General features: G+C 49.2%; 1 pseudogene; it reads left to right on the forward strand.

Moving 5' to 3' along the window:
• The first annotated feature begins 1,870 nt into the window (after nucleotides 1–1,870).
• Nucleotides 1,871–3,877, forward strand: LOC123474210 (annotated as a pseudogene).
• Nucleotides 3,878–12,986: the final 9,109 nt, after the last annotated feature.

A 12,986-nucleotide genomic window follows, 5' to 3' on the forward strand; every position in this document is an offset into this window, starting at 1 on the left:
CTTCTTCTCTCGTATTCGTGTTGTAACTGCCGAGGAACGAACGGATTTCACTGACAATATTATCGAGGAGCAACGAAAAGATGAAACTTGTTCAAAAATCATTCGTTATCTCAACGAAGGTACATTGTCCGAACAAGACGAATTGGAAAACCCAGACTGGATAAAGGAGATCGAACTGTTCCACATTAAACAAGGGGTTTTGAGGAGGGATTTTCTCCCACCATCGAAAAAAGGAGGCAATTCATTCAAGAGCAAACGGTCGTGCCGTATTCATTGAGGAAAAGTATTATTAAAGAATATCACGCTTCGCTATTAGCAGGGCACCTCGCCTTTTTACGAACGTATCTCCGGATACGGGATAAATACTATTGGCCCCACATGTTGCGTGATATTAAGGATTATTGTAAGTCATGCGAAGCTTGTGCGTTACAAAGACGGGTAGTAACGAGAGCGTTCTTACACCCGTTAGAGATCGCGACGGCTCCATTCGAAGTTATCGGCATGGATTTTCTAGGGCCGATTAAACCCGAATCCTCTAAAGGAAATAAATATGTACTCGTCATGACTGATGCTTTCTCTAAATGGACCGAGGTCGTAGCCTTGCCCGATCAAACAGCAGAAACGACCTGCCGGGCGCTGATGGACAAAATCGTTTTATATCATGGGCCCCCAAAAATTATCATAACAGATAGGGGGACGAATTTCACATCTCAATTATTCAACAGTTTATGTCAAGAGCTCAGGACTAAACATAAGACAACGACGGCGTATCATCCTCAATCGAATGGGATGACAGAACGCTTTAATAAAACAGTGGTGGACATGGTGCGAAAATATATTGCTAACGACTTCGAGCAATGGGAAGAAGTCCTCGGCCCAATGGCCTCGGCATATAGAAACTCAGTACACTCTTCCACGATGGAGAGTCCGTATTTTTTAATTACAGCGAGGGACCCAAACATGGTTGTCGACAGGTTTTTAAGACCGGAACCGGAGTTAATCACCCCTCGTGATTACAAAAGCCAAACGATGCAACGGCTAAGAGAAGGTTTTGCGCTAGCCAGAGAAAACCTATTGGAAGCTAGAAGGCAGCAAAAGATCCAGTATGATAAGAGAGCCAAGGAAGAGAACTTTCAAGTAGGTGATCGCGTCCTCCTGGACGTAAGGGTCACTCAATTAGGAACGAGCAAAAAATTAAACCCTCGATATCAAGGCCCCTTTCGAGTTTCAAAAGTCTTCCCTAACCATACGGTGGAAATCCGTACGTACAATGGAAATGGTATCCAGCTTACGCACGTCAACCGCCTGAAGGCGTTGACAGAGTGCATGATTTGGAGAGATGAGGAATGCGTCAATTTCGACGATTTACGAGAGTCTAAGCTAAGAGCCACCAGGCTAAGAGAAGAGGACTCCGACAACGAAGAGGATCTTGCCGACGTAGAAGCAAGAGATGAAGTCAATACCCCGGATCACGAAGGTGACAGGAAACTGATTGAATTGGACGCTGTCGCGCAGAATGACGTCAGAGACGCCCACTTAATTGATTTCAACCCTCTCATCCACTTGAACCAGGCGGCTACAAAAGAACCCAACGGATACCAGATCGAACCAAATCTGGGTCATGAGCCAAGTCGAGTTGACTGGTCAAACCTCCCCCTCCGCTAACCCCCCTTAGAGTACCTCCAGCACCCCTGGAAGGAAGTAACACAATTGTACGCCCAAAAAGAGCTACTCGTCCTCCGGACAGGTTCCGAGACTTCCTATTAGATTAGCGATAAACACCCAGCCCCACTCCCATCTTCCTCTACCGTTGTATACTCGTCTTGTTCCGTAAAAATTTTTTTTTGTGGTTGTTTGCCCATTCAACATGTTAGTTCGGTATATCAGACTCAATTTGTCTTCTTCTCTAGTTATTTCGTGTTAGTTCTCCTCGCCAGCCTACACACGACAGGGGCCATCATGACCACTGTATGTGACTGTAGTAACGAGCGAAAGGATGGGTTCATCGCCTTCGACGATGAAGACTGCCTCCTTGGATCGGAAGATCCTGCCCCCCAAAAAATGTTACGTACACCCTGTACTCCCATTTACCAGAAGTTAAACGATTCCCAGGACACGTTTGTCGCATGTGGGCGGTCACTCGATCTATCTTTACCGACTTCTTCGGTTGGCATTACATTACTGAAAGTAAATGGGCCGTCCCAGTATCCACTTCCGACTGTGAAGAAATGCGGGATCTAAGGAAATGCAAAAACGAGACAATGTACGCGAAAGGCAGTCACAAGTACACCTATGACGTGATACCCTCGTTACAGCCGGTTTGGATGACAAAACGTTGGGCCGTCACATTCCATTGTAAAATCGCGGAGGTCGCACTGGAAAGTGAGTGCGACAATTGCACTATCAACTCCCCCGTCGGTACAATCGAATTCCCCTATAACGGATCCGTGACCAGAAACCTTCAAACGCTTATTTGGGAAGACGCGTACAAAGAAAAAACCCATGTGATCTCAAACTAGCAGGCGAATCGGTAAACGACGGCCTGTTGTACAAGACTCACGATCCAAAAATGCGGCGCTTACAGGATCGGATCAGCCAAACAGACTACCTCGTTAATGTTACAAAGGAATTAGAACGGTGTGGCAAATCCGCCTTGTTCAGCATAAATGGAATGGAAAAAATTCTGATTGTCATTAACATACCAACGCCGGAACTGTATACCTCATATGCCTCGGGTTTTACAAACGCTACAGAACCACTAGCCACTCCATTGTTAGTCGAAGTACACTCAAACGGGTCTTACGACAGCATCGATTCCCAAAATACCACAGAGCGTAAGATTCCTGCGTCATTAGCAGCAGAGATCAAGCAGGCTGCTCATCATCAATATACCAGGGATCTGGCACTAGACCAAGTAAATCGGCTGGCGAATGAAATTAGACGCCTCCAATGCGAGAACCGAAAAGCAACACGCAATAGTATCCTCTTGAGTGCTAAGAACGATGGGTGGTACGCGGCTACCCAACTCTAACTGCCTAGTTGTTCAAGATTAACGGTGTATGGAGCGCAGGTTGAGGTTGCACGTTGCGCACCTTTTAATGTATCCCTCGGGGCCGAGCGGACGAAATGTGGAAATCAGCCCCGTTTTATGAACTTCACAATAGCCCATAACGGATGGCAACTTGTTCCATATCACCCATGTTATTGGCCCGAACCTAACTACGTCAACTTTAATGGGAAAACTCACATCTACGCGGATGGTGGGTGGGTTCCGGTAATCTCAACAGTTCCAACAAACGGCAGACGCCTGGTCGGATTGGCGACGTATGAAGCTTATAATTCTCTACAAAATTTTTGCAAATGAATCCCGCGATGCAAAACGGGCCGTTGAGTCACGCGTCGGTGATGGCCGACATCTTGGCTTCTATTCATGAACATTACGCAGAAGATAACTCACGTCAATTACTGACATCAAACGTACTCATTCATCACGGCGACGCACCGAACATTGATTTCGTCGCTAAGATCGGTGGATGGGTAAAGAATTTCGGAGCAGTCTCGGGATTTGGCGCGTTGTCAGTATTGGCCGTGAGATTTTGCGGAATCGGTTCGCTACTACTCAAGGCTTTCCCCCCCCCTTTCCAAAATCCTCCAAATGACTTGTTTCAAAAAGCCTCCATTGGCCATCACCGCTGCAGATCTACCCATGTCCATCGACGTACAACCAACAGCAGTGACCAACCCATCCCAATCCACCGCATCCGCATCGGCAGCAGTTCCACCACGCCGTACGCGACCGCGCCAACCACGACCGCCACACACGACTCAGGAAGGCGAGGCCTTCTTACCACGTAGACAGCCACGAAGAGTAGAATAAAATTGCCATAGTGTCGTTTTTTATCACTAGTACCTTTCCTTTTCCCTTATAATTTCGCCGCTGTGTACCTATAATCAATATGCTCCAATTTGAGTAATTTCGCCGCTGTGTACCTATAATCAATATGCTCCAATTTGTGTAATTTCGCCGCTGTGTACCTATAATCAATATGCTCCAATTTGTGTACTTTCCTTAAAACCCTCTTCTAGACTCAATAGCATAATTTTCTGGTGTCGGATTGTCCACTTTTCAAACCATGTTTCATTTTTTCGTCTCCTAAGTAGAAACGGGTCAGCAAAGGAAGTTACAAGGGAGAATGTAAAAGAGATCAAAAGTATACGCATCCCCCAAAAACAAAAACAAAAAATGACTGTAATAATACTCACGAAGGATATGCCGGCTGAATGGTTCAACTCGGGAGCACGACAAATAGACGAAGTCTAATCCAGGAAACTGAAACGTCGTACCCGTGTCATCAGCGTAGGATTCACACATCATTCGATGAAATTAAAATACAGAAGCTGGGACTGATTGTTGCGGGACGCAACAAAAGAGGAGGGGGGTGATGTAAAGAATCGAGATCTCTGACAACAGAGAAACGATGTCTTCGACTTTCTAAAAAGTCACCCCTCTGGCGCCCCAAGCAATACGGGGAGTTGACCGTTGCGGGAAAAAGCCCCCTTGTTCTCGAACAAAGAGGAAGGTCAAGTTGACCGTTAAAAAGGACGCTACCACGACCCACGCCAACCAAGGAAAAAATGCTTCCTCAAGACCTAATAAATAGGACTAGATTTAGCTTGCCCCTTCAGTCTTCTCTTCTCTCTCTCGCCAGTTGTACCGATCTGTCCCGACCTGTGCCAGCCTAAATACAATGCGGTAAAGCAAAAGATTTTATTTACTTTTAAATTCATGTGATAGTTTGCACGCTCCACGCGCGTGTAAACTATTACAGCATCGTTACCAGTTCACAGGCTTACTCCCTATCTTCCCCCTTTCGCATATACGGGAATCGATTACTTCGGCCCTCTAACGGTACGAGTCGGTGGAAGAGGATGTACACACGAGAAACGTTGGGTATGCCTGTTTACGTGCCTAACAACTAGAGCCATTCACCTAGAAGTCTCCGACGGCCTCAGTCTCGAAGAATTCATGCTATGTTTCACTCGGTTCGTGAGTTTACGTGGAAAGCCGAATGTTGTTTACAGTGACAACGGAACTAATCTCGTAGCTGGGGAACAAGAACTCCGACAAGCTCTAACGGAGTTAGTCAAACAACACCAGGAGTTGCAGTCGAAGATGGCATGCTAACAAATAGAGTGGCATTTCTCTCCTCCTCACGGACCCAATTTCGGTGGAGTTTGGGAAAGGCTCGTGCAATCGTATAAGCGAGCCATGAAGGTCAGCGTCGGGAATCGTTTAGTCACCGATCGGGTCCTAAGAACGGTGATCGCAGAAGTAGCAGCCCTTTTGAACGCTCGGCCACTAACCCACCTCAGCATGGATCCAGAAGATCCCGACCCGTTAACGCCGAATCACTTTCTTCATGGAGGAGCCCGTCCCTACGTGCCGCTTAAGTTTGGAGATGCTGAGAACATGGACGTCACAGCAAAACAATTCCTTCAAAGCCAGGTCATCATACAACATTTTTGGAACAGATGGCTTCGTGAATACGTTCCACACCTGACGGAAAGGAGAAAATGGTCGGAAAATCGGCCAAACGTTACCGTCGGAGACCTAGTACTCGTCATTGAGCCGAATACTCTACGTGGACAGTGGCCGTTGGGAAAAGTGATAGAGGTTCTCCCCAGTGACTCTGATAACGTTGTACGAGTGGTAAAAGTGCAAATCAGCAACCACAAAAACCCCTGTATTCGTCCAGTGACTAAGCTCTGTGTTATGGCTACGGCCAAAGAGCAGGACGTTTACGTAGAAAGTGAAAAAATTGGGTCATCTGAGTTAAAATCAAGATCGTTAGAGCAAAATGTAATGTAAATAGTCAATCCTTGTATGAAAGTAAAAAAAAAGGGGTATAAATTGTAAAATTGTAAAATGCCTAATGTCAAAATGTAAAATGTAAAACTGGTTTATATAGTCATATGTAACAATGTAAAAAGTGTGAACCCCAAAACCGCATTGTAAAATTTCCGATGGCAACGCCACCTATACTTAGTTCAAAGGGCAAAGGCAAAATTAGGTCGCCTACTGTTTAACCCTTGACCGCTTAGGGAAACTGTTTAGTCCCTTACGAACAGCAGGCGACAGTTTACCCTTTGACTTTGGTGTGTGCTACACGGGAATTATATCTCGCCGTCGACGTTCACTATGGCTGAAAATCTGTGCCCATCCGTCTCATCCGTCAAAGAAAAGTTAAAAATTTCTCGTGAACGTGAAGAGGAGTGTGCGGCCAATCTTAATCTTTGTCGACAAGACCTATTGAGGACCCGAACGGTGGCTATCGACGTGGTTTTGGCCCACCAAAAGGCCATCGTTCAACTCGACCAGAAACTCGAAGAAAACTCCAAGGACATAAAGAACGTGCACGTCCACTTCATGTCCGAACGGGAAACCAGCCTTAACAGTTTTGTTGGATCCCTGTTAAAGGAAAAGAAGAAAGCAGCCGAAGTCCAGCCGAATGCCCCACAGTTAGTCGCGCCCCGTCACACCCCGACGATCGTGTGCTTCCTGAGGACCCACCTCAATCAGCCGGGCATGGTGTCCTGCGGCCGCAAGATCAGGGAGTGTGATGGCTTCATGCTGCTGACTAACCGGGAGCGGATGGAGCTACTGTTCGCACATCACCGATGTTTTGACTGTTTTCTCCCGCTGTCCGTCGCTGGTCATTTGAAGTTGGCCGATTGTCCCCACCCGCGCTTCTATGCCATGTGCGGGACCAACGACCACCACCAAATTCTCTGCGCACCAAGGCGGGTGTATCAGGGAATCATCCCTGCATAAACGTAGCCGTGGATTCTAAACGTGGCGAGCTTTGTTGTTTTTTTTTTTGTTTTGTTGTTTCTTTTTTGTGTTTATTTTAGTACCTGTGGACAGGTGGGCCCGCTGTCACTTAAGTCGTGCCCTCACGGGCAGGATTGTAGGTGGCAAGGGCCTTCGGTTTGTGTTTATGTTGGAAGTGGCCCTTGCCCCCTTTGTTCAGTGTGTGTTTTTCAGTTATTGTACCGTAGCGGTCGTGAACGAGGATCTCTCGTTTACCTCCCCCGTAATCCAGTCTAAATTTTAAGTTCCCAATTTTCTCTCTCTCTCTTTGTTCTCCCTTTTTTCAACAAAGAATAAAGCCGTGCGTTTTCCCTCAAGTCATATTTTTCATCTTCATTATTTTTCATCCTCCATTCCACATCTTTTCTGTTACAACGTCTCCACTGCACGTGAGCGTTAGTAACAATACAGGCCACATGACACCCCCAAAAAAAAAACATCATCCTCATGCCAGATGCTCAATGGACGACTCCAGCTCGCGCAGTGTCGTCAAGCAAGCCTCTTCATGCGCTGCCATACGGTTGTCTATTTCCGTAAGGCAATGCATGGTACTCTACCGCCGCGCACGTCGCTTCTTAGCTTCTTCCTCGACGAACTCCTCCACCACCCGTAGGCGTTCCCGAAGGTCGGCCATATTAACGTCTCCTTTTCTCACTCGGCACCACTGGATGCTGCACACAGCCACACTGGCCATAAGCAACGCTGCTCCCACACCCCATAGCTTGAATGGATATGTATGATGTTCCGCCGCTCGTTTTTCCCTCTCCGAGTCGTCTACTTCCAAAGCACGGATAGTTTTACCAAAACTAGCTGCGTTCGTCAGACTGCCGCCGATCCGTTTCAAGGACGCTTCTAATGAAGCCTACAGCGATGAGTTCGTAGATTTCCCGCTCGTCATGCTTCCTTGTTGTTGGGCGTCTGTAGCTACAGCCCAGTTTACCCCTTTTAGACGTGGCACAAAGTCGTTCCCCTTCCTAGTGGATGATAACGAGTGTTGCCTACTGGCCTGCAAAATCCACTCATCAGTTTGAATGGAGCAACCGTGCTGGATTTCGACAATGCCGACCAACGGCAGCTCTGCTCTCGAAGAATCCCTCGAACCTAAGCTTGCGAACCTAAGCTTCCGTCAGTTCAATAAATGTTTGCCGATCCCGCCCTACCGCCAGAAATGCGGGAATGGGTGCGTAATGAAGACCAACGTTACCTGCAGCACTAAACACTGGCAACACAAATGTTCGATATAAGTCAAATGTCTTAGTAATCTCAATTATTGGCAGATGAATGAATAGCCGAAGCCCGTTTGTTGTGGCCGCTACGACGACCCGGGCTTCCTGGTATGCCCTCCACAGATCACCATTCTGCAAAGCAGGTGTTAGTGCCCAACTCATCACCAAAGAAGCTCGAATTTCTTTAAGAACCGATCACAGTTGAGTAGGTGGGAAAAGTTCCGGGGGTAAGTTGCCAGTTGCCAACAGGGCGAGACCAATGCCGATGTCCTACAATGTCATGCTGGCCCAGTCTAGAACTCTCTGAGCAGCTCGAAAGGCTTCGTCCATCCTCGCCGTCATAATCACTTGACTTTCTAGGGCGTTCACGGCACTCACCACATTCTGTCTCCATTTGTTGAATTCCTTCTCCAGTGATTGGTGCGCTCTTTCCAGCTGCTGCATGGCCAGTACATGTTCCCCGAGTTCTCGTAATGTTTCATTCACTAACGTTGCTTGATGAGCCACCGCACTCACTATCCCTGACGTTTCTCCTCCCAAGGCCTGCAGCTGTCCATTAAGTCCTTCTAGATCTTGACTTGTCACCACCCCGAACAGCCAGTGCAGTGCGGTACCGCCGACGTCGATAATACCTCTCTTGGCCCTCCTGGGCCCTCCTGCCACCGCCTCCCGCAGCGTGTCGTACCGTTCACGAACAAGTCCCAATAGCTCCAACCCATCCGTCGCCCTTTCCACCCTGTGCGCCCGTAACCGTGCACTCCATTTTGTTTCCTCCGCCTGCAATTCTTTCTTCTTGGCCGAGTCGGTGAACCAAAGGTGCAGTTTGTTCAGGGCGTTTTCTATGGGTCCGAACGAGACATCGGTCACTACTACCCACTCCGAGTCACTAAAGAAGACCTCCCCTTGTAATTGGAATATTACTCCATCCCTCACAAAAGCCTCTTGGGAATGTCCTTGACTGGGTTGTACCCCCATCAGCGGTCCCAGTAGTCCTAGCAGAAGGAGAAGAGCCCCCACTGCCACCTGCGGCATTTGTCCGTATCGTACCGGTGGCATCCGGGCTCGTGTCGATCGACGCACCTGATCGTCAATCCTTTCATTTCGAGCTTCTTGCACCTCCTCGTCCCGGGGTATAGTCTCTCTAGTTTCGGCATCTCGGTCACGGATGTCCTTTCCCCCGGCAATTAGGTTGCTGCATTGCGGCTTTATTCTTCTCGGTTCTGCTTCCGTACTTTCTTTGCTACCACTGTCCATTCGGCCCCTCTGAAGAATTTTTTCATTTTCACCACGTGCACCAGTTCTATCTGTCGACCACTTGGTCTCTTTACTTCGTAATTTAATGCCGACGCCCTGTGTTCCACCACGAAAGGTCCCAGCCACCGGTGAAGTAACTTTTCGGCTCTCCCCACCTTCCGAACACCAGTAGTTTTTCCCCTGGGCTGAATTCCGGTGTAGCTCTTCGAGTCGCGTCATAGTACCGCTTCTGTCGTTCTTGTACCTGTACCAATCGTTCTTTCACAATCTTTCTCGCGGCTTCCAAATTCCGGGCCAGTGCATCAGGATCCTCTGCAAGAGGCGTCGCGCGTACTCCCATCACTACATCCGCCGGCAACCGCGCTTCTCTGCCTTAGAGAAGGTAAATAGGTGTCTTTCCGGTCGATTCCTGAACACTAGAGTTGTACGCGAATTTAATATAGGGCAGAATGTCGTCCCAGTTAGTGTGTGTGCTGTTTATATACATCGATAGCATGTCCCCAAGCGTGTGGTTTAGTCTTTCTACCAGGCCCTTTGCCTGGGGATGATAAGGAGTTGTCGTTCTATGGTCCACCTCCATTAGACGCATGACTTCCTTCGTGAACTCCGCGACGAAACACTTTCCACAGTCGGTAACCACACCCTCCGGCGTCCCATGCCGTAAGACAATCTCCTCGACGAAGAACTCAGCCGCGTCTCGGGCCGTCGCAGTTTGAACGGCCCTCGTCTCTGCCCACTTGGTGAGATAATCCACCGCAACGATGATATTCTTCTTGCCCCCACCGACACGGGAAAAGGCCCCAATATGTCCATCCCAACTTTTTCGAAAAGGTCTCTCCACGCGGATGATTTCCATGTGTCCCTGAGGTTCTACTGGCGGGTTTTTTCTTGCCTGACACGGAGGACATGCCCGCACGTAGTTTAGTACCTGCTGTCGTAAGCGTGGCCAGTAGTATCTTTCCTCTATCCGCCCTAGCGTCCTCTTCACTCCTAAGTGCGCAGCCCAACGATCGCCATGGTACGCGTCTAAAATCTCCAACCATTGATCCGGGGGTACGCATAGACGCAACCTCATTCCTTGTTTACCCAAGGTTCGGCGATGCAGTAGTCCATTAATCAGCACGAAATTTTTGTAGGCCACGGCTGTGCTCCTTTCCAGTTGCCTGCGTACCTCCACCCATCCCGGGACTGCCCCTTGCATCTCCCTCGTCCAACGACGCTCCTCCTCCCATTCTGTCGTGTATACCGGTAGCAGGTCCTCTTCGTCGTCATTGTCTTCTATCCCATCCATCGGATACCGAGATAGTGCATCAGCGTACTCATGGAACCGCCCACTTTTATACACACTGTCGGGCTGATAGTTCTGTATGGACAATGCCCACCGTGCCAATCTGCCCACCAAATCCTTCTTTGTTGTTAACCGACAAAGGGCGTGGTGGTCCGTCACCACTATCACCTTTGTCACCCAGATGTAGCTGTGGAATTTCTTCACCGCCCAAACCAGGGCTAAGCACTCCTTCTCCGTAATGGAATAATTCCGCTCTGTTCGGGATAATAGCCTGCTGGCAAAGGCAACTGGCCTCTCCCCTGTCTCCCCCTTCTGTACTAAGGCCGCTTCGATCCCGTATTCGCAAGCGTCGGGATGGATTTCGAAGGGCATGTTGGTTATCTCCATCTGTCCGATTGTTCCCATGCCGCTAACCAGTACCTTTCCCGTCGACACCCTTTTCGTCCTCTGCAATGCTTGGGTAGGTTCCACCAGTGCACTTTCACCAAACCCTTTCAAATCTAGTGGTTGATTTGCGACCACTTTCATCGATCGGGGTGTGACCCAGCATCCTTTCTGGACTACTAGTTTCGGTGCTTCCTCCATCATCTCCTCCACCAGTGCTCGGAGGGCAATGTCTCCAATGAAGAATCTCCGGTAGCGCCCCATTCCTCATCCGCGTTCCAAGTTTTTCCAACATGTCCTTCCCCAGAAGTAAGTCGATGTCGCCGTCCAGATCCAAAGCCTGCCCCTCGACGGTCATCCTCCCATCCGATACTGACAGCCTTGAGGCTCTTCCCGGTTGAATCTCCTTGCCGTCAACTGATACTAGACGATTTGCGCGCCATGGTGTCACTGTTATCCCTAGTTCTCTCACTAATTTGGGCGAACACACGGACACTACCGCCCCTGTGTCTGTCACGGCAGCCACCCGTTTTCTCCAGCACAACACATCCAGTACTACCATCCTCTGGATGTCGATCTTCAGAATTGGCCATGCTAGCACCTCCGGGTCTCCATGCTCTGTTCTACTAGACCAAGCTTACTACTACTTGCTTACCCTCTCCAGCGAATCGCACCTGCTGATGCTGTTTTTGTTCTGGTGCCCCCCCTTCTCGCTGGGAGCTCGGGCAGTCGCGACGTATGTGTCCTATCCCTTCACACCCGTAGCACACGACCTTTCCGTCCTGCGTCCGACCCCTCAGGCCTCCCTGACCGTTTGCTCTTGTTGGACACTCTCTCCCGATGTGCCCCTCCGTCTTACATCTGCTGCAGATAGGTTTCCCATCCGAAGTTCATTTCAGTATCGATCGGTTATCCGACCGATACTGTTGACTCTCCGCTCTTTCTCCTTGCTGTGCAGCTGCCCCTGATGCGTTCCTTGATGCAACGGCTCCCATTAGTCCCTCTAACAATTTTTCTATTCGATCCATTCTCTCACTTCCCGTCGTTGGTGTTTGTTTTCCTACCACGCCCATCGCCCATTCCTCGTGTCTTGCTCGGGACGTCATTTCCTGATACCGCTTAATTTCTTGAAGGAATTCGTCACACGAGTTGGGTTTCAAACTCCAGAGATTCTCTAGTAAACTTGGCTTGAGTCCTCTCCATAGGTGCGCCAATTTCGTAGCTTCGGTCATATTCGGGTCTACTCTGCGGCATAAATCCAGGATGTCGTAAAAATACTCGATCGTGGATTCCTCGATTCCTTGTTGGCGTTCTCTTAGTTTCGCTTCATTGAATCGATTCTGATTGACTGGCTTGAATTGCTCCAACAGCTGTGTTTTAACTCCTGGTACAATTGGCGGTCCTGCAACATCCTCCCATTCGGCTGCTAGTTGTCCCGCGGCCTCTTTGTATGAGTACTACTTCTGCGCTGCCCCGGACAGCGACAGCTCCACGTGGTCACGAAGTTCTTCATCTCCCCATCGATTATATCTCCCGATTCTTTCGCATCGATGCATCCACTGCACGACGTCTTCCCCGTCCTTCCCCCGAAGGTGGGTGGGGATTGGAATTTTATCTGTGCGGCCATCGCGTGCCTTGCGCCCACTTGCTGTTGAGCTGCTCTGAATCCCGGGATGTAGCTACTGATATTCGATGATCTTCTTCTCAAATCCGTGAAATCCCACTCTGGCTGCTCTTCTCCGTGTTCTCCAAATCCTTCTTCCTCTTCGGCGTCCTCCCACCGCTCAGTTTCCTCCTCACTGAATGTGAGATGATACTCCTGCCGAACGGATGCCGGTCGCTGCTCCTGTTGGGGTTCGTTAGCCCCGTCCTCTATTTCTCCTCGCTCTTCCGTTCCGCTTTCCCTCAACGGTCGACTGCGTGTCCTCGCCCGCCCCTGGGATGCACTCCCGATCTCAGGGTA

The sequence above is a fragment of the Daphnia magna genome, linkage group LG7, assembly GCF_020631705.1.
Source record: "Daphnia magna isolate NIES linkage group LG7, ASM2063170v1.1, whole genome shotgun sequence".
Lineage (NCBI taxonomy): Eukaryota > Metazoa > Arthropoda > Branchiopoda > Diplostraca > Daphniidae > Daphnia > Daphnia magna.